The following is a 24764-nucleotide window of genomic DNA, read 5'->3' as shown; positions in this document are numbered from 1 at the left end:
TCATGGGATCTGGCCCCACTTTGGGCTCTGAGCTAACAGCGCAGCACAGAGCCTGCTTGGGATTCTCTCTCTCCCTCTCTCGCTGCACCTCCCCTGCTGGCTCTCTGTCTCTCAAAATAAATAAACCTAAAAAAAAGTGTTATTTATACTCTACCTTAAATTAGTGAAATATATTTTAAAATTAACTAACACAAAGTGAGGGGGGGCTTATTGTGTGAGCAAGTTTAAGAAATATAATTTAGCAAAGTGCTTATTTACTGAATATACAGCTATTATCATGGCAGCTTTCCCCTCTTTTTAGAATTAATCTTCTCTGGCAAAATGTTTTCTACTTTTCATTTAGAAACACCCAATCTTGGTTAAATTGATTTATTCAAATCAAAATAAAATAACTAATATTAGATAATTTTGCTCACATATTAATGCTCATATAATTCCAAATTTTAAAACTGCTTTGACTCTTTTAGTGGCATATTTACTCTTTAGGAACATGGGAATAAACTCTATGAATGCAGAAAACATTAAAAGCTTTGCAAGTACAATAATTCTTGTGTTCCAAGAGTTACAATTTTGTATCAGAATAATTTACTTAATTAGAAGATGATAGCTGAAAAATCATCTGTCTCTCTTCAAATTACTTGCATGAAACCTGTCATAAGTCCAGACTTCTACAAATCAAATGTCTATGGTGTTATTATATTTTCTTCAAGGTTATTCTTTTTATTCCAGGTAGTGTAGGAAGCTATATTGGGGAACAGGAAATTAAAAATAATAAAGTGATGCTTTTTTCCTCTTAACTTGTAAAAGCAACATATCAAATGATCTAGAAAAAGGGGGGGATCTGATTATCCAGCACAATGACTTATTATTGCTTATTCAGATTTGAGCTATGCCTATATGTATATTTAGCTGCAAAATGCATAGCCATAGTAATTGTATATATACAGTTTTAGAGTTTTATATTGTTTTCACTTAACATTTATTTCATATGCTTCTCCATCTTCTAATGTCATGAATAACAATTACTTACTATTCTATGAAACAACTAGTGAATAACTTTTAAACTATAATATCTGAGATTATTTAAAAGTGAAAACTTAACCACACAGGTAAAAGATCTGTATGCCGAAAACTACACTAAGCTTATGAATGAAACTGAAGAAGACACATAGAAACAGAAAAATATTCTATGTTCATGGATTGGAAGAACAAATATTGTTAAAATACCAATACTACCCAAAGGAATCTACACATACAATGCAACTCCTATAAAAGTTAACACCAGCATTCTTCACAGAACTAGAACAAAAAATTCTAAAATCTGTATGGAACCAGAAAAGACCCCGAACAGCCAAAGCAATCCTGAACAAGAAAACCAAAGCTAGAAGCATCACAATCCCAGACTTTAAGCTATATTACAAAGCTGTAATCATCAAGACAATACGATACTGGCACAAAAACAGACACTCAGATCAACAGAACAGAGGGCCCAGAAATGGACCCACAAGTGTAGGGCCAACTAATTTTCAACAAAGCAGAAAAACTATCCAGTGGGGAAAAAAAACTCTCTTCAGCAAATGGTGCTGGGAAGATGACAGCAACATGCAGAATGAAGCTGGACCACTCTCTTACACCATCCACAAAAATAAACTCAAAATGGATAAAGATTTAAATATAAGACAGGAAAGTATTAAAATCCTAAAAGAGAAAACAGGCAGCATTGACCTCAGCCACAGAAACTTCTTACTTGACACTTCTCCCAATGCAAGGAAAACAAAAGAAAAAATAAACTATTGGAATTTCATCAAGATAAAAACCTTCTGCACAGCAAAGGAAACAATCAACAAACTAAAAGGCAACCAAGGCAATGTGAGAAGATATTTGCAAATAACACATCAGATAAAGGGTTAGTATCCAAAATATATAAAAACCTATCAAAACCAACATCTGCCCCCCAAAAACTAAATAATCCAGTGAAGAAATAGGCAAAAGACATGAACAGACACTTTTCCAAAGAAGACATCCCCATCGCTCATAGACACATGTTCAACGTGACTCATCACTAGGAAACAAGATACCACCTCACACCTGTCAGAATGGATAAAATTGACAACATAGGAAACAACGGATGTTGGCAAGGATGTGGATAAGGGAAACACTTTTGCACTGCTGGTGGGAATGCAAACTCCTGAAGCCATTCTGGAAAACAGTATGGAGATTCCTCAAAAAATCAAAAATGGAGCTACCTTACGACCCAGCAATTGCAACTACTAGGAATTTATCCAAAGGATACAGGAGTGCTGATTCAAAGAGGCAGATGCATCCCAATGTTTACAGCAGGGCTATCAACAATAGCCAAATTATGGAAAGAGCCCAAATATCCAGAGACTGACAAGTAGATAAAGAAGATGTGGTAAGGGGCACCTGGGTGGCTCAGTTGGTTAACACCTGACTTCAGTTCAGGTCCTGATCTCTTAGTTCTTGGGCTCAGGCCCTATGTCAGGCTCTGCGCTGACTGCTCAGAGCCTGGAGCCTGTTTCAGATTATGTGTGTCTGTCTCTCTCTCTCTGCCCCTCCGCTGATGGAGCCTGTCCTCTCCCTTCATCCCTCCCTCCCTCTCTCTGTCTCAAAAAAAAAGTAAATAAAAAATAAACATTTTTTAAAAGAACATGTGGTAATATATACAATGGAATATTACTTGGCAATCAAAAAGAATGAAATCTTGCCATTTGCAGCCATGTGGATGGAACTAGAGTATATTATGCTAAGCGAAATAAATCGGTCAGGGAAAGACAAATACCATATGATTTCACTTATATGTGGAATTTAAGAAACAAAAAAGATGACAGGGAAAAGAAAGGAAAAATAAGATAAAAATAGGGAGGCAAACAATAAGAGACTCTTAAAGACAGAGAACAAACTAAGGGTGGCTGACAGGTGTTTGGTAGGGGGATGGGCTAAATGGGTGATGGGCATTAAAGAAGGCACTTGTTGGGATGAGCAATAGGTGTTATATGTAAGTGATGAATCACTAATATCTACTCCTGAATCCATATTACACTATATGTTAACTAACTTGGATTTCAATAAAAATTTAAAAAGTGGAATGATAATTTAGTGCAGTATTAATACAATTATTGTTCCTTAACAATTCGTAACTATAAATCATAATATGTTGTCATTCACATTTATGGGGCTGTCAGAGTTGCTCAGATTTTTATTCTTTTCCCTGATGTTCATACTGTGACTGTTTCACTTTAGGAACACTAAAATCACAGAGTTTAAACAATGCCTTATGTCTACCAGGAAATAAAGATGGGTTAATATTTTGGAAAAAGAATGCTTAATTTTTATCCCTGTATATTTGTCCTTTCTGTAATAAGTTATGAAGTGGTTACTTTTTTCTTTTTTTTTTTTTTAAAGTAAGCTCTATGCCCAACATGGGGCTTGAACTCATGACCCTGAGATCAAGAGTCGCATGCTCCACTGACGGAGCCAGCCAGGAGCCCCTGAAATGCTTATTTTGTATGGCTTACTGTGCAGTGAAGTGGATGATAAAGTCATCTGTAAGGCAAAATTCTTCAGTACCAATATGTAACTGATTCCAAAAGGAAGGGAGTAGACCATTAGTTCTGCAGTCTTAACAAAGTAAGCTATGTTTAGTTAATGCCACTGGTGGTTAAGGATGGGATGGTTAAAGGGGATTTAGTATGTTTTCCAGGCATGGCCTAGAAATAGTGGCAGCAAAGGGTAAGGCAGGGTTAGGGTAACATGACCCTCCTGTAGGATAAGTATAGAGAGAGGGGGCAAAGATATTCAGGCCAAGAAGCTGGGGAAAGGCTACTTCTCTTACCAGCTAGGCAACTGTAAAAGCCGTAAGCCTCCACTTCTTCAGCTATTGAAAGGAAACAATTTTAAAACACCTAATTCAATGAATGGTTGGGAAATTCAACAAGTTTATTCATGAAGGGTACTTACTACAGTCTCTAGCACATTTTTAAAAAAGAATACAAAAATATTAAGTGCTGTTGTTGATAGTATTCTTCAGCCAATTTAAGAGCCAAATCTAGTGTTGTATGAGCATGAGAAACCAGGAGGTTCATTTCAGGAAATGTGACAAGAAGCAAATGCATGCCCAAAGTAAGAGCGCTCCTATTAGAGGACACGTGGAAGTAAGGTGTACCATGAACTTAGGAGAATAAATAAAAGGACATGACAAAACAGTTGCAAACAGGGAGGGGCACTGATCAAAGCAAGGAACAAGTCACAGGAGGCATAGGATCAGCTCTGCCAGCTGGAAGTCCCACTGTGTACTCCCAAATCTGTTCATTCCGAGTCAAGGCATCAGAGTCTGCCTCCAAGTCATGGAATGGGGCAGCTCTAACCAATAAAACACGGATGTAACAATTCTCCCTTGTTTTGTAGACAACACTTTTTTAAGAGGTGGATTTATAATAGCTTTACCAGTGCTAAAGAAAATAAAGTCTAGAACAATTTTCGATAGAATAAGTCTTCTCATATTTTAAAATAAAGCATTTTTAGGGGTGCCTGGATGGCTCAGTCGGTTAAGCGTCTGACTTCAGCTCAGGTTATCATCTCTCGGTCCATGAGTTCAAGCCCCGCGTTAGGCTCTGTGCTGCCAGCTCAGAGCCTGGAGCCTGCTTTCAATTCTGTGTCTCCCTCTCTCTCTGTACCTCCCTCACTCATACTCTGTCTCTGTCTCTCTCTCTCTCAAACATTAAAAAAAAATTTTAATCAAAGTCTTTGAAACCAAAGGCAAAAAAGCATCAACAAGGGTACCTAGGTGGATTAGTCAGTTGATTATCAGACTTGATTTCAGTTCAGATCAAGATCCCAGGGTTGTAGGATCTAACCCCTCATCAGGTTCCACAATGAGCTGTGGAGTCTGCTGAAGATTTGCCCTCTCTCTCCCTCTGCCCTTTGCACCTATTTGCATTTGCTCTCCCTCTCTCTCTCCTCTCTCCCTCCCTCCATCCCTCCTTCTCTCTCTCTCTCTCCTCCCTCCCTCCCTCCTTCTCTCTCTCTCTCTCTCACTCTCCTCTAAAAAGAGAAAGCATCAACAGACTTGACTACATTAATATTGCCCTCCTTTAAGTCTGAAAAAAAGCATCATGAGGATAATTAAAAGGCATTAAGGATAAACTGGGGGAGACTGGAATATAAATGGTCAAAGGGTTAATACTATTATATGTAAAAAGACTTAAAAAGCAAATTCTGAAATGAATACTCCAATAGAAAAATGGGTAAGCTTCGGAGAAAGGGGAACCAACCCTCTTACACTGCTGGTGGGAATGCAAACTGGTGCAGACACTCCAGATAACAGTACGGAGGTGTCTCGAATTAACAAAAAGAACTACCCTATGATCAGCAATTGCTCTATTAGGTATTTACACAAACGATACAAAAATACTGATTTGAAGGGATATGTGCACCCCAATGTTTATAGCATTTGCAATGATGTGGATGGAGCTACAGAGTATTATGATAAGTAAACTAAGTCAGAGAAAGACAACTACCACATGACTTCAACGAACCTAAGGAAAGGTTCTCACATGAACATGGTGGGGCAGGAAGAGGCAAACTATAGAGACTCTTAACAAGAGAGAACAAATGGAGGGGTGATGGAGGGGAGCTGGATCGGGGATGGGCTAAATGGGTGATGAGTATTAAGGAGGGCACTTGTGATGATCGCTGGTTGTTACATGTAAGTGATGAATCACTAAATCCTACATGTGAAACTAATACTACACTGTATGTTACTAACTGGAATTCAAATAAAAACAGAAGAAAAATAAATGAAAAATGGACAAGCTTCAAGCACAAAATTATTTAAAAAAAAACTGAGTAACTAAGGGCAAGTGGGTGGCTTAGTCGGTTAAGCGTCTAACGATTGATGTCAGCTCAGATCAGGATCTCATGGTTCATGGGATCAAGCCCCACATCAGCTTTGCACTCACACTGCACAGCCTGCTTGGGTTTCTCTCTCCTCTCTCTCTGCCTCTCTCTCTGCTCCGTGCTCTCTCTCTCCCTCTTCTCTCCCTCTCCATCTCTCTCCTTCTCTCTCTCCCTCCCTCTCTCCCTCTTAAATGAATACATTTTTTAAAACTTTGAGTAACTAAAAACACATTGACATAAATGTTCAACCTGATTAATAGTGAAAGGTCTATGAATATAAAAACTTGCGTATTATTGGGGCACCTGGATGGCTCAGTCAATTAAACATCCAACTTCAGCTCCGGTCATGATAATAAGTCCCACATCAGGCTCTGTGCTGACATCTCAGAGACTGGAACCTGCTTCAGATTCTGCATCTCCCTCTCTTTCTGCACCTTCCCCGCTCACTCGCTCTCTCTCTCAAAAAAAAACATTAAAATAAATAAAATTTTTAAAAATGAAAAAAAATAAGAACTTGCATATTATGAAGAATATATAAATATGCACATGCATATAAAATCTAGTGTTGGACAAGAGGGAAAAAAACAGTTATACTTAACACAATTTGACAAATGTAACAAAGTTTTTAAAAGTATCCATAAAACTTTATCTAGAATATCCTAAACAAACAATAAAATAAGAATGTTCCTGAGGGTTTAAATACAAAAATAATATATTTAGGACTTTTAATATTAGAAAAATTTAAAGATATTATAAATGTTTTCTGATAAGGGATTAATTAATAATACAGCAAATATATTATTTGGGTTTGACCTCATAAACTGTTATTGACACATAAAGATAGATATTTTCAAGTGAAGAAAAAAATTAGTAAACACACACAGTAGTATCTGCTTTTTCATGGGTAAATTATATATAAATAAATGTGGGCCTAGGAAAGATGTGAAAGATATCATTCAGTATGAGGCTATATATTTTCAATTACCCTTCCTAACCCTAATTCACATTTTGTATGTTCTCAATGACAAAGGTGGACATATTTATACAGGTTTATAATAGGCAAAATATAATTGAAAGTGTAATAGTATGATCTTTGGACACAGGCATATCAGGCATTAAGAGCCAGGTCAACCACTGACAATCTTAATGGTCTTATAACTCAAAAATACAATAACAGCATCTATAATATCAAGTCATATATATAATGAGATAATGCATGTAAAGTGCTTGAGATAATGACTGGCACATGATGATATTCGATAAATATTTGATTGTTCAATTTTTAGACACTTGATTTGTAAGAGCTTTAAGCTCTGGGATGTTAGCAAACGTGGATAATTTTAAAACCCCTGGAACCCAAAGTAATTCACTGTTAAACAGAAGGAAAAAATGAATATGACTGGAATATATGCTCCGGGTATATGTACTGTCTTAACTGAAGTCCATAACCTGATTCATTTGACTTTGCAAATCTTACCCAAATTTTCACTTATGATTCTGACATTTTTGCTCCACAGGGCTTTTTGTCTCTACTTGATTTAAGTAATCGCTGGCTCTTAGCTTTGATTTCCATCTTGGACTTTGTTTTTGTATGCTAAATTGTATATGGTATTTGACTAATATCCCTTCGTCATAGTAACTTTTGATTTTATTTCGTGCTAATCCTCTAGATATGAGAATGGCATTCACTCATTTAGATGTAAAAAGATAAATCTTAATAAACTCTTTGTTAGAAGGATCTTACCTTGCTCTAATGAAAAAAATCCATGATATTTCATAGATATTCAAACACACATGTAGGGCTAAGAACCCTAATAGACCATCCAGCACAATCTCTTTCTTTTACAGAAAAGTAAACTTTGCCCCTGAAGGTTAAGGCATCCTATCTATGGTCAAGCAGCTAATTAGTAAGAGAACTGAGATCAGGCCTTCTTACTCCCAGGGCACTGCCCTTCCTACAATATCTTTGTGCTTTTAAGGTATTTAAAAATAACTCAGTGCAGCTCAAACTCATTGCTTTTGTTTTTAAAATGGACAAGACTTCTGGTATCCTAGCTCACAATGCTTGAGGCAAAACCCTACATATTTTTTTTTTCTGAAGAAAATAAAACTTGGTTCAGCCTTAAAAACTTTCAGTTAACTTGATAGAAATTTTTGTCTTCCATATGCTAAATCAGCCAAATTTCATTGCTGAACGTTCTTGCAGGAAGCACATCTTCAAAATGTAGACATGTTACGTGTATTCTAGATGGAAACACTCATGAGCACACCAAAGACAGTTAGGCAGTACCAATACTGTATTCAGTGATACCCTACTGAAATCCAATTGTATTTACAAATATTACAAGTGTTCATATCCTAGAGCAGTACCTCTCTAGAAATAATCAACTTAAGTGACACTTCCTGATACAAAACACATTATGAAAAATCTCTCACAAATTAGGATCTGGTAGAGAATATTTCACCAGTGGATGACACATCATTAAACAGATGAGGAAAAGACATGGCTTTGAAGTGTTAGAGGTCTTTTGACATCTTAAAGCCTTTGAAATGGCAGCTAACTTCTAGAGAGCCTCACCTTTGGCTCTTTATAGGCAAGTCAGATTTGACAGTAGTTCCCTGTACTCTGCTTCATCAAAAGGAAATGTCCACATTGCTCACATTAAAACAATGATTTTTTGAGAGTAACAGTAGCAGCTTCTTGCTACCAACAATCCCATAAACATGATCATCTTTTTCACCAATGAAGCTGGATTGCAATACTCTGCACATAGAAACAGTAATTCTCTACCTTAATTATTAATCGAATAGATGAATACTGGATCATGATATAAGCAAAGAAATAGCTTAAAATTAATAACATCTTCCCTTTTGAGATACAAAGTAGAATGATGAGGATTTAAACAATAATCTGTAATGTTAAATGTTAAAGTTTCAAATGAAGCCTGAATTTACTCAAAGCCAGGTCTAGCTTTCTCTAGGTAAGAAAAACACTTTGACAACACTTTTAATGCTACAGACTACAAACCCAAAGCTGCAAACTACGCAGTCTAATGAAGGACCTCTGCCTCCTCCTGGTATCTAATTTTAATTACAGGCATTTTCCTGGAAGCAATCATTGTCCAAAACATACGATGTAAAAACTGACTGATACAAATATTATCTTTGGTGAAATGTTTTCCCAAATAACCACTGGTAAACATTCACTATCTCATGGGAAAATGGTTATTCCAGATAGNAGTAATGGTAACACACCCCCAGCTAAACACACAAAAGCCTTTGAGCCATCCTTACACTGTACCTTCAAGTTCCTACAAGATCTCTCAAAGCAGATCACTCCATTTTGACTCCTCTTGCCACTGTTCAGGTTTCCATTTCACCTTCCAAAGGTTATGCAAAAACATCTTTTCTGTTCTCTCTTGGTCCAGGTGCATCCCTTTCAAACTGCATTATGCTCAACAAGGCATAAAAAATTATAAATAATTTGGTCCCATTTAAGAAGAAAAGGCTTAAATGTTTTAATTATTTGAAATTATATCCAATGCATTTTCCTCCTTCATATTTATTTAAAATCTTCTAGTAGACAGCTCTTCAAAAATTAGCCAAACTTTAACACATGTGAAATTAATTCATAAACACGCACACAAAATCAGATATTGCCAGAATAAAGGAACCCAACATATTAGGGTGTAGAGTTGAGCTAAGAACTGCATGAATTCAGGTAAAACAGTCTCTAGTAGTATCTAACCTAAGTACAAGATGACTATTTTAATATATCAAATAATTATCGTTCCTGGAACACATATTTTTTAATGTTCATTTTTGAGGGTGGGGAGGGGCAGAGAGAGAGAGGCAAACAGAATGCAAAGTAGGCTCCAGGCTCCAAGCTGTCAAGCACTGAGCCCAACACAGGACTCGAACTCAGGAACCACAAGATTATGACCTGAGCCGAAGTCGGGTGCTTAATGAACTGAGCCGCCCAGGCAGGTACCCTCTGGCATACATCTTTTAAGCCTAAGCAGCAACAGTTCTACCAAAGCAGTGCCTATGATGTATTTACATTAAGAGATTTTTGCCAATAGCATTAATGTTGAGTCCCCAATTTCTCTTATCAGTTGTTAAAAATAATGATATTAACACTTTGAGCAAGTACTAATAATTCATTTTTAAATAAAAATATAGTTTGGATTGTTTACTATAATATTGATGTTATGAGAAAGAAAAAATACCGTTTCCTTACTTTTTTTCTAAAAGTGATACAGTTCATATTTTAACGATCATTCCAAAACAGGAAGGAATAGATTAACTTAGTCCAAACACTCATTGTGCCTTCTGAAACATAGTTTTAAAATAAACTAGGAAAGATTTTTTTTTTTGGGGGGGGGTCCCAAATAGGAATCTTTAAGAAGAATGAGATGTTGTAAATACTACTGTTGTAATTAGGACAACGTGTTATTGTAAAAAGTCTCAAACTATAGGATGATTATATGATTCACTTTTACACTAATAGGGAGAAGCACCCTAGAGAATTGTTCTGATAGCAATAATTATCTCACTATTATAATGGGAATCTCATACTGTATGAGAGTAGCAATGCATAAGCAAGGGAAAAATAAAAATCCAGGATATTAGAAGTCTTCATATAAGAACATCTTAACACTTGAGAACTAGTAATATCCCTAAAAGGTACATAAGTAATGACAGTGCCACCGCAAATGTGAGTTAAGTAGACCCAATTCCTTGCCTAACTTAATGTGATGCTAAGAAAAGATACCAGCCTTATTTATTCCTCCTACTCTTTTACTCCCTTTACCACATATAAAGTGATAAGCGTAGGAGGAAATCTGACTTGGCAAAGTACCAGTACTATTTCCAGGGTGCAGAAAACACTTTCAACTTAGAAATTTTAAAAACAACATCTAACTTAGCAGACTATCAGAGTCTCATTTGACAATGTTTATATAATGCACTAGTTTACAGGAAATGAAATATACAAATGATATGGCTGACCATAAATAAAATAAGGTTTACAAATGCAAGGTATTTGTCAACATATTCAAAGCCAAGAGGAATGAGTTCAAACAGATACTAATATCCTGAACTGCTAGTATAATGTTTCTTTTGTGCCTTGACACAACAAAAATATTTCTGCTTTAAAAATAACCAGTATTCACCTACATACAAAAGTAACCAAATTATCCTTAAGTCATATAATCACTTATCAGGCCAAATGGCTTAAGTCCTTTATATTATCAGACAAATTAAATTTTGCTTATTTTGCCCATTCTAAGTAGAAGGCCCTCAAAGACAGAGAAACTTTTATGGTTCAGAAATGATTTATATTTGACGTGGAAATTTTCTAATAAAAATATTGCATCAGGCTTATTTCTCCATTGATGAAAATTAAACACCCCAAAAAATCTTCTTAGAAGTACCAAGATTATTTCTGAAAAATAGAGAATATGTCCAATATGTACTATATGTGAAGAACTACATAAATTGCCTCAAATAAGCAGTTAAAAACTTACAGTAATAATATTATTACCCTATATTTTCATAACATTATAGATATGCAAGAACTGTAATATAGAAGTAGGTCTTATATGATATAATTTCAGTAAAATACTATAATTAATTAACAGATCCTATTGATTTAACCTAGATTTTCCAGCTAGAATTCATAATGGGTTTATAATAGCGAGAGAAGTATGGTTCCAGAGCTAGTTCTTAATGGTGTTATTATTTCTAGGTGAAAAGCAAAACGGGAGCTATTAGGTCTGGAAGCTTTGACTCCCAGGTATAAAAAAAAAAAAAAATTTATGGTATCAGCAATGATAGACATTTAGGAAGATGGACACAGACAAAAGATTTCCTAAGATAAAAAGGGCTAAATAAAAAGATTACAAATTTTTTACAATAGGCCACTTGCAAAATAGTATTTTGCATGACACAGGACACCAATAAATTTCTTAACCATCAGTTTTCATTTTCACATTGGGATTGGCATTATATATTGGAAGGAACACAGGACTAGAAAGTAGTTTCAGCTGTAAATAAAGCTATGATAAAGAATATATTATCTACACTTCTTTCTCAGGGCTTCAGTTTCCTCATTTCACAAAGAGAGCATTGACTAGAGTTCATTCCAACTCTGGAAAATTCAGAAATGTCTAATTTTTAAAAGTAACTTTTACATGTAAAGTAATAGTAATTTGTTTGACAAAATTTAATCTGACTCTAAGTTTTAGACTGTGAAACAAAAGAAAGAAATCAAAGCTATCACACCATAGTAACATTCTCTTCATTTTCCTTTCATTCATTTATTAATATTGACCACCTGTTACTCATCATTCTACCTTTTATGTTGAGAGATGATAAGAAGCAACATGGGCCAGGGACACCTATTTGGAGGTCATATATAGTGAAACTCTGTGTTTATACCAGGATATTAGTAGCAGAGGAGGTGAGAAAGTGGCCAGTTTCTCGACATATATTGAAGATACAACCAAGAAGGTTTGCTGAAGGACTGAATGTGGGGTAATGAAAGAAGGAAAAAAATGGAGGACATTACTGCAATGTCCCTTTCTACAATCCCAACCTTTCCCCTTCTACAGACATATTTATTTTTCCTTTTCAAGTTTACAAACTGATGACATTATTTTTTGCAATACTGAATTGATGTTCATGGCATACTCTCAAGTTTTAGGAAAGAAAAACAAATCACATTTTAGAAAGCTTTTCACTTACATTTTATAGATCATGGCAATCATAATGACAACATCACTTTAAAGGCCTTTCCTGACCCCATCTTTCCCTCCACAGTTTTCAAACACATCTTAAATTTTTCTTCAAACTTACTAACTTGTATTACTGATACTCCATATCACATTTAATTTCAATGACCAATTTCTATATGTTCTGTGTTTTTCTCCCTCTTCCCTTTACAGGAACTTTCCTGCCTCTGTCAAACTCTCAATCAGAAACACTGATGAGCAAGAGCCTGCCTCCAGCCGACACACACAATCATCATAATCATGATCACCGCAGCTGCTTTGTTCATTTCTTTTAACTCCTCCTGCTCCATCATTCCCATGTTCAAAGCTGACCTTCAGTTTTGAAAGGCTTCAATTTTAAGAATTATACTAATGATCTGAGACATCACATTTCAAACACTTGCACCACAGAGCTGCTCTAAGTTGTGTCTCACAGAGCACTGAGGTCTACCATGTACGTACCAAAAAGTACAGATGGCGACAGACAAAGCTGAAAGCTCGTGAGTACATCACAGAAGTCAAAATAACAGTGGCTTTCCATCTGCTAACATATTCATATTTACCTCATTTGCCCACAAGTACTCCTCCTTACTTTCCACTCACACTGGCAGATCTCAGCAGGCAGTGAGTGGTTGGCATCTATTTTCATCGTGTAGTAGTTCTTGAGTCTCCATTTTCTAAACAGCGGGATATTATAAAGACAAGTGCCAAGGACATAGTCTAGCCCCCAAGAAGGATTTGAGCATCCCAGTCCTCAGTGATTTTTTTTGTTTAACTTCTCAGAATCGGTAGCAAGTGTACATGTATGTGGTGTCAAAACCCTTGAGAACAAACTGTTTCTAACCAGCAGCTGCCTCATCCTTATTTCACACTTTTAAAAATAAATCTTATCTAATTATTTTAATAAAATAAATTGATGGGCAAATGAGTAGAAGAAACCTCAAAATGAATAATAAGTATATGGTTGCATACACTTATCACTATATAATATTTTTTGAGTTAGCTATTGTTTTTAACAGCGTTTTGGCTTTATCATACCAAGCCACACCATATATATGACTTAAAAAATTTTGGGTCAGATATTTATATATTTCCAAAGGATTTACTTCCAAAGACACAATTAGATGTGAAATAATGCATATTTTTCAGTTTTCATACATTTATAAGGGTGTAGTGTATCTGGCTGCATAGTCAAATACAACATTCAAGTCCATTCAATAGAGCAGTTTTCCAGATGGTAACTGGTTAATAAAAAGGAATGATTCATGAATGTATGCTTATGAGAAGGCGGCAGATTTGTCAAAAACCAGCAGAGATGTTTGTTTATTTTGAGGAGGGTTTAGTAACAAAGTTTTCTTCCTATTGCCAATAGATTCAGTATTATCTGTTATCTGTTAATTTTGCTTTCCTTCTTGGTGTTAAATTCATGGAGATTTCTGTAGTCCAAAACAGCTCTTCAAGACTGACATGAGAATACCAAATTAACACTGTGGAATTTTTTTAATCTTTCTTTTATCACTCTTATGTGTAAATGTATTTGAGAAAGTTTATGAATTCGTCATCAATTCACTGCACTAGAAACACAAAAATTTCTGTGTTTACAATATGCTATGAAAAATAACTGTTCAGTTTGAATGGTTGCTAATTTCATCTCAATCATGTCTTCTTAAGGCAAACCTTGAGAACAAACAGCATCACAGAGTATGTTTAAAACAAGGAACATAAGTGCATTATGCAACACAGCTTTACTTGAATTTTCCTGATAGAAGTTCAGGCATAGAAACATTACTGTGGAAGATCACCAGAGAGATACAGTACATCACATTCAATCACATACAAGGCTAGAAGCATTTAGGTCTGACTTTTAAGAGATGTAGCCTTTTTTCCATAAAAAAGAATATGGGCGATACATCATCAAAAATTGTAACTTGGGTATATTACTGAATATTTCTCAGCTTTAGTTTCCTCATGTATGACACAAAAATTATAAAACATGATCAACAGAGTTGATTGGGTTGAATGAAATAAGCTAAGTAAAACATGTGGCACAGAAAAGACTCGTAGTAAATGAACTTTTATTATCACTCAATTAAATATTCATGTTGTTAATATTCACACATTCCTAGCATTTTGGCTCCATTATTATGTCATCTAAATGCCCTCTTTACAGAATGTAGGAATGGAAAAGAACATCACATAATTACTTGAGCCTAATACTGCTTAATGTTATTTTTTAAATGTATCGGTGGGTTATTTCTAAATTTAGCAGTACCATAAATAGAAAATGCATAACCCTTCACTTGTTGTTTCATAAATCTGGATTGATTGATAATTAACCATTCTTCCTAGCTTTACTAAGAATTCTTCTTTTACTTAGTTTTGGCAATACCTCAAAAATGTCCATTATAAAAGTCTAATTTGCACCGCTTTTTGGAGAATGAATTAGATTTTAAATTACCACTTATTTTCATCTATCACAAGGATTTTCTTAACCATGGAGCACTGTAGGAAAATAAAATTATTGATAAATTAGGAACATCTGTTTGAATGTAGGCTGTCTATATCACCTAGTAGGAAAAATTTAATCCTACAGACCCCTGGGGGCTCTCCAGGCTGTCTCCATGTTCCAGGCCATTCTCTATTCTCAGTAGATCTTTGTGTATTCTACGTATAAATGCATATTTTAGTGAATCCAATAGGTCACCCTATGAGCTGTCTTGTCAGTCAGATGCATGAGTTGACATGTGAGATTTCAACCCAAGACAGAGTGCACTTAGGCCAGAGAAGAAATAGATTTCCTTAAATTTCAAAACTACAGTAAGTAAAATCTCTTTGCAAAGCCAACTTTTGCAAAGCATGAGTTATAAACTGACTTGCTCTTTCTCCCAATGAATCATCTGGCCTGCATTTTGTTCACAGATCAAAGAAATCATGCTCTTGACATTCTACCTCCTATAGTTCTACTACCTTACGTGTGTGCTCTGCAACGAGTATAAAGACTTCTTAGTGATTATGTACCAAGAAAAGGCATGCTATTCCTTTTATAAAGTTAAAAGCAATGAACATAAAGAGACTTTGAAAGCATATATATTAATGAATTTAAAACTATTTGAATTGGAACAAGAAAAAATGAACATACAGAAGGATCAGAGTAAAGGAGGACCACATAACTACAAACAGTTCATGGACAAGGCCCAAGATTTTCATCTGAAGTATCATTAGTAAGCATTGCCTAAAGATTTATAAGTAAATAAGTTAGTAAACAACAAATAAGTAAATACAAGCCATGCATAGAACAATACTGAAAACATGTGACAAGCCATGGATGGCAATTAATCCGCTTCCACAAAACACAAGTTGACTAGGAAAAATTAAAAAATGTGCCATGAGAAACACATATCATAATCAGCTGAAATAGACAAATGATTGCAGTATTTCTTCATAAACTATTGGGAAGTGTTTGTCATATAATGGACAGGACAAAGTTATGACCTGATAATTGACCAAACAATATAATTATGAAATGTGATTCTTCTTGTGCACTATTCTGAGTAGTTTCTGTTATGTTACCAGTCTTGATATTTATTCTGATGTAGATTTAGCTAAAATTATATCTAGAGATATGGACAACTGAAGTCCTCTGTTAGGCTAAAATAGTTTTGAGGACTGGTGGGATTTAACAATATAAGTATTTAAAGAGAAACAAGCATTTCTGTGACACTAGAAAAATTTAGGACAATGACTTTGACAAGAGCTGGCACTTAGAAAAACAAAATATATTTAAATGTTTTTATAAATTTATAAATGGTGTTCAGTTTTACTTTGAATTCACGTTAATTTTTTCTTGGTGAATCTTTAAGGATTCACCTATATACAAAGTGAACAAGCCTTTCAGTTTTTGCTTCATCCCTGAGCATCTTACCCTAAGAACTGACAGCTAAGTAAATTGGTTGACAAGAATAGGCAAGACATTTCATACATGCTACTTTTCTGGTTACTGTTTTTACACTCTGCTCCCTATCTATTTGGCATAGGTCACATTGGTCGGTGAAATGTCTACACCATCAGAAGAGAGGCAGACTGGACTGATAAGCAAAACAGTATTTTGCATATGTAATATTTGCATAATATAATTTTAAATTTTTCTAGTTTTTCTATGCTGTTTATCCACTAAAAATTCTGTAAGCATTCAGGACAGTTATCATTTCCATCTCATAAACAGAAAACTGAGGCAGCAGATGCTGCCAAAGTCAGACAAGCACTCAATGCAAGAACTGGGTACCACTTGGTTCTCTGCACATCTTGGCAAGTTTCAGTATGTCTTCAGCTTTCTTTAATCACTGGGACGGATTTTACATAGCTCAAGCTAATCATCAGTATTCTTTTACAACTTATTCTTTCAGATAGTTACTATCTGGAAACTATACAACTTTCAAGTTCAGAAATTACTCAGAAGTGTTCACATTCTTACACACTTTTGCATAAGACTGCTTTCTACAGGACTTCTAACAAAGAATGACTATGAACACCTACTTTCAATTTGGAAAATGAAAATAAGACAGTGATAGCTGCTTTGATGTGTAGTATGGTCAACAGCAGGATAAAATCTATTCCCCTAACAAATGCTCACAACAATAGGACTACTGAGGGGTTTTTTTCTTTGCTTTTTGGGGGGGGTTGTTTGGGGTTTTTTGCCCATAAACTGTGTATAAATTATAATTCTTGGGGTTAGCTAATATGAAATGTTTTTGAATTTTAGTTTTCTCTGCTTGTTACTGCTATTTATACAAAATCACCTCTGTATTGCAGAAAACTTAAATTTTACTGACTACCTAACAATGGTGTACATATAGAGAAAGGAATCATCTTCAGTGATTTGAAAACATTTTATTTAAAGAAAATACTACCAGGAAAGCTAAAGAAATCAAAGAGCTGCAATAAAGAATCTTATTTTGAATACATTTCAAGAAATAAGCCACTGTTCAATAACTGGTGACTGACAGCATCACATAATACCTCTTTGAGGACTAAGTGAAGATTCATTTTGAAACCAAACCAGATGGTGTAGTTTGTCTCTTCTATGCAGATCCCATTAACTCAACAATTGCCAAATCTCATTTTCACAATGTTATATGTATTTGTGGGAATAAGAAAGAGGTGCTAAAAAGCTATGATAAATAGAAGCAACACAAGAATTGTTGCATTATAGAATTTTAAGCAAAATGAATACAAAAGCTGAAAATCTAAAAACATGAGTTAAGTAGTAATGAGAAAAGTCAGATTGGATGTAATAAGCAAAATATCACCTTGTCACAAGGATTTGGGAGAGAATTCTCTGCTACTGATAGGATGTTTTGCCTTCTTATAGGAATCAGATGGTTAGACCTAGGGCAGGTGCTACTTCCAAAGATAAGCTGTGTTTATAGAGTGAGAATGAAGAACATTTCACAGGGTCCATGATGAGATTTCTTCTGAAACTCCTCTTTGTTCAGAAACTATACATGTATGCACTAAATATGTTACATGTTTATTTTTGGTTTTTTTGTCTGTTAAAAACTGGGATAACTGGCCCTTGATATTTTGAAAGTAGGTAAATCTGTAGCTAGATGGATAGCTAGATAAACAAATCAAAGCACATTCTAAAGACAGGTTGATTTTTAGGAAATAATTTTAGTATGATACTGATGAAATTCTTTGTTATCCTAGAATTATGACTGAAAATGAAATTTTAGCTAAAAGTGAAATCACTAATTAGCCGACTTTCTAAAAAAGTGTGCAAGAATTCAAACAGTCAGAACCAAGTGCCATGCAGAGTTTACAGAGGATGGTACAGGCCCTAAGACCACTAAACACCAATGCACCAACTTTTTCCAGAGTTTCTTTGAAGGTCTTGTAAGGAACACAATTTCACAATGAGAAAGATTGTCTTTTCATTCTAGGAAGAAAAAGAGGGAGGAACTTTCTCCTATATAAGGCTAAGTCAGAAGGTGTAACGATATATCAATCATGGAGATATAGAAATTAGAGACTAACCCCTCTTCTTTCATAATCTCTGCTTAAGCAAGATACTTGTTTCTTAGCCCAAATAAGCAGACTTCATGATGATGAATATGGAGGTCAATTCAAAATGAGGGCCTAATGTAGTGGTGTGTGTGTGTGTGAGTTGAACTGGTGACCTGGATATATAGCCATGATTAAGAAACAATGAGCTAGGGGTGCCTGGGTGGCTCAGTTGGTTAAGTGTCCAACAACAGGTCATGATCTTGAAATTTGTGGGATCAAGTCCACACCAGGATCTGTGCTGACAGCGCTGAGCCTGCTTGGGATTCTCTCTCCTCTCTCTGCCCCTTCCCCACACCCTCCCTCTCTAAAAATAAATAAAAATAAACTTCAAAAAACTGGTCTATTTTCTCCCTAGGAATACTTCCAGGATGATAAATATCTATTGTCAATAAATACTAACTTTGGACAATTGTTATTTTATTTGTATGCCATAGTTGCTATGTAACACATCTGATTTAAGACAAAGATCTTAATTAAGATTATTAATTTTCAAAGTACACAGTAATCTCTCATCTAACAGAATCTTTAACAAAAAGTTATCATATTTGACCATAGAATGGTAATAATATTTTCATATATTCCTGATAATATCTGTTTTCCATTCAATAAGTAAGTAAATAAATTGTTCTATTTCTGGCAATGACATTGTTTAAAAGCTACATTAGACCAGCAAGTGGATTTGCCTACACAGTCTCCAGCAAATCTGTGACCATTCAAAAACACTTATCCTCTCTGAACCATGTACCACAAAATGTAACTTCTTCTTTCCTTCCAATACTGCTTCATGCCAAGAACCCCCAAAGGAGTCTGAGTAATCGTACACTTGTTTCCAACTTTCATTTAATTTTCTGTATTGATATATTAATAATGTTGATTTTATTATAATGAACTTAAGATATCAAACAAACGTGCTGTTGTTTCTGTTCTCAAAGCTAGCAAAGTAGATATGCATGGAAGGTGGAAATCATTCATTCATTCTTTAATCGATTTAAAAAATTTATTATTTCTCTCTGAAATATTAAGGTTTATAAGAAATATATTTTGATTATCTGAATGATTAAATATATTTCTTATATATATTTGGTCTTAATCCATAGTTCTTGGTTCACAGATCCCAAATGCCCTTGAAATCTCCTGAGTGATGAGAATAATGGGAGAATCTTTTGTTAGAATATTTGCTCTCTTGTTCTTAGTTCCTAAAATTGCTCCACAGCCATAAAAATGAAATAACTGGCTTGCTATTCATAACAAGACTCTGTCCCACCACCTCTGGGTTTATAATAAGGTAACTTTAGGAAACCACCTACAGATAAGGGCTGGTTTCCAGGAGAACCAATTATGTATAAAGAGTTAGAATCATCAGTCCCACTTCCTGATTTCTGGGAAGGGGAGAGGGGCTATGGTTCAATCAATTACCAACGATTAATGAGTTAATTCACCATGCCTTTGTAATGAAGCTCCATAAAGACCTAAAACAATGGGGTTTGCAGAGCTTCCTGATTGGTGAACATGTAGAGATTTAAGGGAGAATGGCATGCTCAGAAAGAGTACAGAAAGTCCTTGCACTTTCCCCATACTTGCCCTATTTATGTCTTCCATCTGGCTGTTCCTGAGTTAAATATTTTTTTATGACAATCGAGTTATTTAGTCAGTAAAAGGTTTCTCTGGGTTCTATGAGCTACTCTAGAAAATTAACCAAACTCAAGACAATCTCTGTTGGGAGTGGGAATCTCTGTTTTATACCCAGACAGTCAAAGGACAAGTAACAACCGGGACTTCTGACTGACATCTGAAGCCCAAAGGGCAGCTCATGAGAACTGTTGATCATACAGCTGATCATACAGAAGTATAAGTTAACAATACGAGGTTGCAATTATCATTTAAAGTAGTGCAGTCTTACGGGACTGAACTCTCAACCTATGGAATCAAACAGTATCTCCAGTTAGATAGTGTCAAAATTGAGCTAAATTGTAGGACACAACAGCTGGTGGTGAAGAACTGCTTGCTTGGTTGTAGAGGACACTGCACCTACTTTCACACACTGGAACAGGGTATCCTCTTAATGTTCAAGCTCAGTTATTCAGCCAATACAAGCATTAATCAGACAGAGATCATGCCCTCAACAGGCTTTCAATATGAGTGGTCATAATATTTAAAGACAAAACTGTGATTCAGGACAGAAAATGAAAAAGTGACAAAAGAGATGAGAGAACATGTCTGAGACTTCAGAGGAAGTACCTTTATGGCTGTTTGGGTTCATTCATTCATTTCAATAATGGTTAGCTTTTAAGTGATTTTTCATCAATGTAGGTAAGTTAAAATATGGTCAATCTCAGACCACATTATCTGTGCTTGTTTTTAATAAGCACTGAATACAATTCTTTCTATAAGTGAAGTTATAAAAAACATATGGGAAACTTTAAAAAAATATTCTGAACCCCATCGAAACCCTACTGAATTCTATCATTGATAACAGAAATATTATTTCTATCAGATTTATGCAATATATACAGTCTCTTTTAGTTTATAATTCAAGGTGAGTCAGCTATATCTTACAAAAATCAAACTGAAAACTTGAATAATACTTGCTTTACATGAGTCTAGACAATTGTGTTTCACTTTCTTATTTCTCCAAGACTACAGACATTTACCATTTGCTTTTTACAACCTTGAAGCACTTTGAAAATGCTATATATATTCTAATATCTTACCACCATTATTTTGATAATACAGGGATAGCTCTCATGAATGTGGCATCCTAACATCTGTTAATTCTACATTTTAAACTATCTATAACATTTAATATAATTATTTCAATATTTTCAGGTAAGACTTCTAATAGGAAGCCAAATATAGAGTACTTACAATTTATCCAATTACTTCCCTCTCTCAGAAAGATTTCAATAGATATGTGTAAGAATTTTACACTAAAATGTATCCAGAACTAGGACATATTAAAATAATCTAAAATTGCTTTTAAGTATCTGTTTGTTTAAAATTATATCTCAAAAAGTAGCTCTCAAAATTTGTGATACAAAGTCTCAAATACTTTTAAAATTCTACCTTGAAATATTTTCCTATCCCATAGATAATTAATGATAATACTTAAATTACTGCTTCTTTCTGTTATTACCAATGCATATGACATATTCAGTGGAACTTATGACTTAAAAAATTCAAATATAATCTGTAAGGCTTTGGAAAGAAGGCATCAAGCTGTCATTCAAAAGAAAGATATAGATATGGATCACTGTGAAACATATGCTATAGAAATCCATATAAGAGGTATTATATAAACTTGGCTTCCCTGAAATCCATTTCATATTGACCACAGTTGGGTAACTATCCTACTTGTTTGAAACTACAACTTATAGCCAAGGCTATATTATTTCAGAGGATCACAAACAAATCTTTTAGAAAGACATTTGATAAGACTGCTATGGTAAATTAGGTACCACACTGTTTTGATTTTATCTATAAATCCTCCACAGATAATTGCCTAGTAAGCCATATTAACCACATTTAGAACTGGACAACTCTATTTTCAAATCACGTATTAATTATCTTCATGGTTTTAAGCAATTTTACTTACTCTTCATGTCCCCCATTTTCTAACTCCAAAATGAAATAAAACTACTATCGCTATTATCATGGAATGGCATTTTGATGTTTAAATGCTATTTTACGTCTACTGTAGTTGAGTAACTAGTCAGGTAGTCTTATAGTCCATGTGATAAGGACCGTGATGGTTCGACAGAAGGATTCAGAAATTATCATCGCTTCAGATTCATATTTCCAGGTTGCTTTTCAAAAGGGGAAACAAATGTGTGCTCTCAGTGTATACAAATATTCATTCATTGTTCTTTCAAAATCACTGAGTGACATCATTTTTTAAAAACGTTTGTTAGTTTGATGGTTGAAAAATTACTGAGAATTTTAACCCCTTTGAAAATAAATAAGATGTCAGATTTTTTCAAAGGCTTATTCTATATATGTATTTTGAGGTAAACTGCTTCTTCATGCACTTGGTACATTTACTAATTGGGATATATTTTTAGTATTTATATACTAAATGTATTAATAATTTGTGTCATTTTCTTATCTGAGTCAAAAAATTTTGATCCAAATGAATGCATGAATGAGTGCCTATAAGGAATTTTTAGGATCACAAGCAGGTGGAACAAGCAGTCCTTATTACCTACTTAAAAAAAAAAAAAATCTAACTTGTAGTTTTGAAAAAGTAAAGACAGAAATTATATGTGAGGCATTTTAAAAGAAAGACATTTGATTTGCATTCTAATGAGAAAATAAATACACTGACAAAACCTCTTTAATTAAGTATAATAATCTCAGTAATATGAAAAGCCTGAAGTTTGCATCAGTTATTCTTTCCACAGGTCATTTTGTTTCATAAATTTAGCAACCCGAAAAACTGTTCACTGAGAAGGAGATTTGACTATACTTAAAACTTTAAGTTTTAATCAAGTATCTCAATACATGAATTCAGTTGAAAAACAAGTCACTTATTACCACTCATTGGCTTGGTGAGGGATTTTGGATAATTCACTGAATCTGTCTGTGCTTCAATTTAACAGAGGGCTTAAAATTTGACTTTATATTCTGTGAATAGGATATGCTCCAATTAAAACATTGGATACAATTCAAATTTAGAAATAAAGATACTAGCATATAATTACTAGTGTTTGAATATTTTTTTCTTTTATGATTACTTTATTAGAACATTCTCTTTAAATTGGTTACTAAATTTATAAGAATTATCTGTTACCACTAATTTCTGATGTCTGCAAATTTGGGGAAGCTATAAAAATTACAGGCTATTGACACTGAGAATAAATCACAAACACTAAGTAATAAGTCTGAATTATTAGGGGGCACCTGGGTGGCTCAGTCAGTTGAGTGTCCAACTTCATTCGGCTCAGGTCATGATCTCAGGGCTCATGAGCTCCAGCCCCACGTTGGGCTCTGTGCTGACAGCTGGGAGCCTGGAACCTGCTTTAGATTCTGTGTGTCCCGCTCTCTGGCCCTCTCCTCATATGCTCACCCTCTCTCGCTCTCTCTGTCTCAGAAATAAATAAACATTACAGAAATTTTAAAAAAATCTCAAAGTCTGAATTACTGGTGTGAAGCAATAGAAAAATATATAGTAATTCACAGTAATGCATTTTGTGTATTATTTTTCTGATAAAAATTTCCTTAAGTAACATCAGTTATAATACTCTCTTTGGGGTGCCCTTTCCAAAGATTAAGTAATTATCCAATAAGCTCCTTTAGGAGAAAAGAGCAAAAAACAGAAGGAGCACAGATGAAAATAGAACCATGGACCAGGATAACTGATATGGTCATTGTAAATCTCTGACTTTTCTATCAACATCCAGATACCAGCATCTCCTACAAATACTCTCCTTTGCTACATGTAATTTTCTTCATTTCCATGGAGTATGTGGAGGCAGTTACCCCCTCTTATCAATTCTATGTGTTGCTAACCTGTTAACTTAGCTAATATTCCTAGTGTGAAATGCTAAGTAAAGGGCAAACAAAAGTTTTGTTTTGTTTTTTTAATCATGAAGTTTTTACTGGAACAAGATAGATACAGAAAATCTTGACTTCTTTAGTCACATTTGTACTATTATGAAGGAATTCTCATCCTTATTATCTGCTGTTGGTAGATACATGTGCTCATCATGCCTTTCCCACTATGGTAGATACAAGTGAAAGAGTGCTTCATAAAGTGGTCACAGGAAAACTTCACTTCAGGAATTCACCAACAAAGTATCTGTTTAAAATATATTCTTAAGGAACACCTGGCTGGTTCAGGGGGTTAAGTGTCTGACTCTTGATTTAGGCTCACGTCATGATCTCACGTCTCATGAATTAGAGTCCCATATCAGGCTCTGCACTGACAGCAGGGAGCCTGCTTGGGTTCTCCTTCTTCCCTCTCTCTGCCCCTCCAGCACGTGTGCTTTCCCTCTCTCTCTCAAAATGTATTAGCAA

The 24764-nt window shown here is 34.8% G+C and overlaps 1 protein-coding gene across 1 annotated transcript in view; it reads right to left on the bottom strand.

Annotated features, from left to right (window-relative positions):
• Window positions 1-24764, bottom strand: part of MDGA2 (MAM domain containing glycosylphosphatidylinositol anchor 2) — an 811206-nt gene that overhangs the window by 625952 nt on the left and 160490 nt on the right. The window lies entirely within an intron of this gene.

The sequence above is a fragment of the Crocuta crocuta genome, unplaced genomic scaffold (assembly GCF_008692635.1).
Source record: "Crocuta crocuta isolate KB4526 unplaced genomic scaffold, BGI_CrCroc_1.0 scaffold163, whole genome shotgun sequence".
Taxonomy (NCBI): domain Eukaryota; kingdom Metazoa; phylum Chordata; class Mammalia; order Carnivora; family Hyaenidae; genus Crocuta; species Crocuta crocuta.
Note: the sequence above shows the minus strand (reverse complement) of the source record. Positions and strands in the feature narration are given on the sequence as shown.